The sequence below is a fragment of the Psammomys obesus genome, unplaced genomic scaffold, assembly GCF_907164565.1.
Source record: "Psammomys obesus unplaced genomic scaffold, mPsaObe1.curated_primary_1811, whole genome shotgun sequence".
In the NCBI taxonomy this organism is placed as follows: Eukaryota; Metazoa; Chordata; class Mammalia; order Rodentia; family Muridae; genus Psammomys; species Psammomys obesus.
The window spans coordinates 8,974,036-8,980,152 of record NW_026596152.1 but is presented as its reverse complement, the minus strand read 5'-3'; positions in this window follow the sequence as shown (position 1 = coordinate 8,980,152).

The following is a 6,117-nucleotide window of genomic DNA, read 5'->3' as shown; positions in this document are numbered from 1 at the left end:
GACCTCTAGGGAGGTATCCCTGGCATTGTGATATTTGTTTAATAAATCGGGTCTTCTCAGAGCTGCACTGTCTGCCTTGGAGGGTAATTCCCCTCAATTTTTTTTCAAAGTTATATTTTGAAATGAGCTTACTAACCAGCAGGTTTCTATAAGACATTTTCACACATCCTTAGTTAATCCACTGTCGTGGCTTCAGCTATCAATTGGACATGAACACAGGGATAGCTGGGAAGTAGGAACCTCAGTTGAGGAGTTTGCTAGATCACGTTGGCCCATGGCAGTATCTGTAGGGCAATTTTTTAAAATAATGATAATTGACTAGGAGGCCCCAGCACACTGTAGGTGGTGCCATACTTGAGCAGCTGCCTAAGGTATAAGAAAGGTAGCAGAATGTGAGCCTGGAAACAAGCCAGTGAGCAGCATTCCTCCCTCGGCGTCCATAGTGAGAATTTTGGTGTCTTTAAAAACCTAGTCATGTTGGGAATATGTTTTTGTTTTAATCCCAGGTGTGGGATATGGGGCTGCTTCAAATTTCACACAGCGGCTAAACTACGATTTGTCTCGTGCTCTGGGAGAGGTGTGCTTTTGCCAGCTGAAGACAGTTGACATTTGGAATTCTGGGGACTCTTCAGAGGATAGATAAATGCGAGAGCCCTGAGAGGGGCCAGCGGTGCTCCAAAGAGGTGTTCCCCCTGCTTCTGGTTCCTGCTGATGCTTTTGCTGTTGCTGTTTGCTGGATTTCTGGGTTGCTAAACTGCTGAATAGCTGTATCGCTGGTTTCTGGTTAGAGATATCCTAATGACAAAGATTGGACTTGTCCCAAGTAACTTAATGTCCTAACCAGCAGAAAGTAGTCTAAAGAGCTCTGTGCCTTTCCCCTCTAACTTTCTTCCTTGCCTATTTAGTGTTGGGGGGTTGGAAGGGATAGGCATGAAGAAAGGTGGTGTAGATAAGAACCCAGTAAAGTAGCCAAAAAGCTTGACTATGGGTTTCTGCTTTAAGCGTCTGCCTTGAGTTCCTGCCTTGACTTTTCTTTATGCTCTACTATAACCTGTAATCCAGATAAGTCCTTTCTACCCTGAGTTAGTTCCTAGTTCATTTCTCCTCTTCCTCCTCTTCTCCCTCTCTCTCTGTCTTTGTCTCTGTCTCTGTCTCTCTTTCTTTCTCTCTCTCTCTCTGAGACAGAGTCTCACTGTGTCATTCTGTTTGGATTGGGACTCACTAGATAAACCAGACTGGGCTTGAACTCACAGAGATCTGCTTGTTTCTGCCTCCTAAGTACTGGAATGAAAAGTAGACGCAAACACCACCATGCCAGGCCTTTAGTTACTTTTCTATTGCTGTGATAAAACACCACGGCCAAAGCGACTTATTGAAGGACGGTTCCAGAGGGAGACTCTAGCCACTCCCATCACTGTGGGGAGGAACAGCAGGAGGCAGACATGATGGCTGGAACAGCAAGCTGAGGCCTCATGCACAAGGCAAAGAACAACTGGCAAAGTCCACCTCCTGGGACATACATCCTCCAACAAGGCCATGTGGCCAAAACCTCCTCAAAAAGTGTCACCAACTGAGAACCACCTATTCAAATGCATAAACCTGTAGGGGGCATTCTCACTCAAACCATCACACTCTACTCTCTGGCCCTCATAGGGTCATGAACATATGGAATGCAAAATTTATTTAGCTAAACTTCATAATCGTACACAGTCTCAACACTGTTTTAAAGCCCAAAGCTTTTTCTGAGACTCCAGGCGATCTCTTTTATTTGTAACTCTCCGTAAAATCAAAAAACAAATTCCATACTTGCAACTGCACAGAATCTACATTGCCACTCTTAAAGGGAGAAATGGGGGCATAGTGAGGAAATACTGGACTAAAGCGAGACCAGAACCCAGCATGGCAAACAGCAAAGCCTGTAGCTCCATGTCAATATAAAAGGCTTAGATGTCTCTAACCATCCAACTTTACTGCCTGAAACATACTTCTCTCCCTGGGGTTGGCTCTACTCCATGTATGCAGTTTTCCTTAACAGACAGCCTGCAGCTCTGACACCTCCAACATCTTTGGGTCTCCAGTGCAATCCAGGCTTCACTTTCAGGGGGTAAAAGGCTAGAGTTTCAACACTGGGAGTTGGTCAGGGTCTGGCAGAGTTTGTTCAAGCTTTATTCTAGTAATGAGGTCCTGGGCAAAAGGTTGGCCTTCTCTTAACAACAAGAGAAGGGCATCTTTTTCCTACTGGGTACCCATTTTGCTGATTAGAAATTTTCCCCAAGGTAGTGTTGTAGCCCATAGGCTTTGAGAACTCCTGGCTGAGCTGTCCTGGCTGACAGCTCCCCTCCCCTTTAACCTGAGGCGGGGTGTGTTTCCTCTAACCGTGTGGGACCTTTTGACATCACAAGAGGTTGTCGTCTGCAAAGGTCACACCTGAGAACTGTGCAGTTGTGCTACAATGCCCCCTTCAACCACACTCAGACCAACAAAACTCCCATCTCATCACGTTTCAAGTAAATTTAGGATTTTGCACTGGGCCACATTCTTGGTTACCCTTCACTACAGGCAGCCAGCCTCGGCCTCCATTGGATACGCTTGTACCTTTAGACTGAGCCAGAATGCCACTAGATGGCACCCGAGGATTTCCTGGGCTAGGCAGGGACTGGGCAAGCGTACAACCGTGTGGGGAGCCTTCTGTTTATCACCTTTGTTCCAATCTTGCACTTCTGGCTCCCATTCCCTACAGACCTTGAAGACTGCGTGTAGTGAAGTTGGTGGAGAATGCTGGAAATTTCGTCTAGTTTCAGTTTTTGCCTGGCGCCAGTGCTGAGAAGGGCAGTAGTGTAATCCTGTCAGTGTGGCTTCCTGACTCCCGCCCGGGGTCTACACTGGGACATTTGCTCATGCTTTCAGTGACCCTAGACTGTAACACGAGAGGGCAGGGTTCTAAGAGCCTCCCATGTTGTCTGCCATAACCAGTCATAATTAACGGGTTTGGCTACGACCTCTTTTCATTCCCTCGAATCGGCAATCATACAGTCTTGGTGGCACTCCCCCTTGGTTTTCTGTATTAGTGGCATCAGACCTCTGGCATCACAATGGAGCCTAGCCTAGCTAAGTAGGCTATGAGTATGGCCTTCATCAACCCAGCTGTGTGCTAAAGATCAGATTGACACCTCTTCTTCAGGCATCAGGTGGTTTGGAGGCTAGAGATACTTTCCATGTTAGGTCAAAAGCTACCGTGGGTCTTCTGATGTCACTGATGAAGGTGGAAAATACCGACTAAACAACCCTACTTTGGGTTGTGTTTGAGACAGATCAGACATGGGAAAGGGGCATGTACTTGACAGTGCTAAGGTCCCGTTAGCCACCTCAGGAAGGAGGAAATGTTCTCTGAGGGAGAGGGCGTGGCTATTTCTTATTCTAGGCTCCCTAGGCAAAGTTCCTGAGTGTATAGGGAGAATGCAAGCCCCAGGAAGAACAGAGGAAGAAGCTCTGCCAGAGAGCAGTACGGAGGGCGGGGCGTGGGAGGCACCAAAGACGGAGGTAAGAGCAGAGTTGCCAGGAGCAGGAATGGCTGGTGGCAGAGAAGCCAGTGATTGAGCGAAGGATGGGTGTCCACAAAAAGGCCACCAAGGGTCATCAGAGGCTGAATTTAAAGATGAATTGGTGGAGGAGACAGTAGTTAACCACACACGACATTCTAGTCACAGCCGAAAAGCCGAAAGCTTTGTGGAAAAGCCAGGAAGTGTGTGGACCAGGAAGCATCTCAAAGCCCTTCCTAGGTTATCCACAGAGGGTGGATGACAGCGTGGTTCCAGCTCAATACTCCCGAGGGTGCCAGGATTCTTGATCTATTTTGTTACAAAGTAAGACAAAGTAGTTTTACCACCCTCTCCCCGCTTTTGTAAGTAAGTCTGGGGATCAAATTTAGACCCGTTTTTTGCGACTATGTCCCAGGAACCAATCCTAGAGGTCAGAGCGTCCATATTTAGGTCCTACTGGAGACAACTGATCTCCCTTCTTGACAGGGCTAGTCAGTAAGTCTCAGCCGAGGTGTGCTCTAAGCTGGCCAGCCTTTGCCCTTCTGTGATACGATGTAGGCTAGCTGAAAACCATGGGCAAGTGTAATAGTGGAGACTTTGGGAGTCAGGCCAGACCACCCTGACTATGATACACCCTTTCAATTCACAGATTTACTCCACAGCCAAATCACCTTAGTTGGCTAGGGTAGACTGAAGCTAAAGGAAAAAGTTCACAAACCGAAGCTGTCTAGAACTCAGTCACGACAGAAAGCGAGGGGCTTTCTGTCCGGGGGAAATTGAAAGCCTGGTTATCCATATGGTTTTTGGATCAGGAATACTGGTCAGGACAGGGAAAGGGTGGGGATAAATGGGGTCAGGTATATGCTCCGATTTGGCCTGCTCTAGATAGTAGCAGCCAATACTAGGACCAATGAGGTGGCTGAGAGGGGAAGAAGGAGGTGGAAGGTGTCTTACAACCTGCATGGATTCGTCCTGCACCAGTCAGCCACACAAGTTGGTATGGCGGGGGCGGGGGGAGCACTCCTAGAAGGATGGTGAGGTGACTCCTTACAGACTGACAGCTGGCCATCTTCCTCTTCTAGAGCTACAGAACAGCCTCGGCCAGTGTCCTTCAGTAAGGCCTTTGGCAAGAGCTGGATGGCACACCTTAGCTCACGGGCCTTTGGTGCCACTGGAGCACAACCCTACCATGACGCCTCATGCTGGATCAATAAACTGCTCTTCAGAGTAGAGAGGCCAAGGGAGGCAGGGAGAGAGTTCCCCATGGGGCACCACGGTGTGCCTGGAACGATGTGGCGAGCTAAAGTCATGGGAATAGAAGTAATTGCCAGGCCAGAGGAGACATACAGTGAAAAGATTCATTAAGTTAAATGTTGCAAGAGAGGACAGAGATAGAGAGGGGGAATTCTTAGAGAATCACGCCTTAAGAGGGAATGGAATTAATTTGTATAAGTTAAGAGCAAATATTATGTCTTGTGGGGTCCATATCTGAAAAGATAACTGGGCATCTCATTATCTTGTTAAGCAGTAAATTTACTATTACTATTGTTATTATTAATTATTATCGCTAATTTTGGTTTTTCAAGTCAGGGATTCTCTGTGTAGTAGCCCTGGCTCTCCTGGAACTCACTAGGTAGACCAGGCTGAACTCAGACTCACACAGATCTGCCTGCCTCTGCCTCACAATGCTGGGTCTAAAGGGGCTTGATGCCTGGAATTAAACAGTAAAATGTATAGTGTCATTTTGAGTTTACATCTCACGCTTAGATGTTAGTTTACATCTAACCATGTAGCTGGTTAGATCATGCGCCCTAGGGGGAGAACCCAACACTATTTTTCTGCTCAATGAACAAAGTAATAAACTGTCTCCTAACTTTTTAATCTTTGTGTCATAGATTAGTTCATGTCTCATTCTTTATCAGAGAAACATTATTCATCTGTAACAGTAGGTGGTGATTCATACAGAGACACGCAGCTGGCCAATATGCAGAGATTAAGAGACTACGGAGGGCTCAGCTCTAAATGGGACGTCTGTATCACACACACACACACACACACACACACACACACACACACACACACACAGACCTGCAGGGCTCAGAGTCCAGAGCAGAAAGGTTATAAGAGCAAGAGGGAGCGGTGTATTTTCTGGACATGGCGGTGCAGTTGTGTACATGAACGCACAGAGCCTGGGACTGCTTTGTAGAAGACCTGCCTGAGATGAAGCCAGCCCAAACCTCAGCGCGGATGGGGAGGGGCTCGTGAATCCCCTCTCACGTGTGAGGAACCATTGCAACTGATAGCTGTTGGGAGAGGGGGTGTGACTTTTCTTTGGGGACCCCGTGGCTCCTGAGAGGCACTCATATGCAAATAGGCGGCCCTAAGTGGACTCAGGGACTCAAACAACACCACAATCAAAACATGAAATAGGAAGGGGAAAGTCGGGGAAAGGATTAGAGGAGAGGGCATGGGTTTGATTAAAACACAATTGTATGCATATAAAAAAAATCCTCAAACAATAAAAATAACAGTCTGATTATTACAGTGGGTTGGTTTCCATTTTAATTTCGATAGTTTG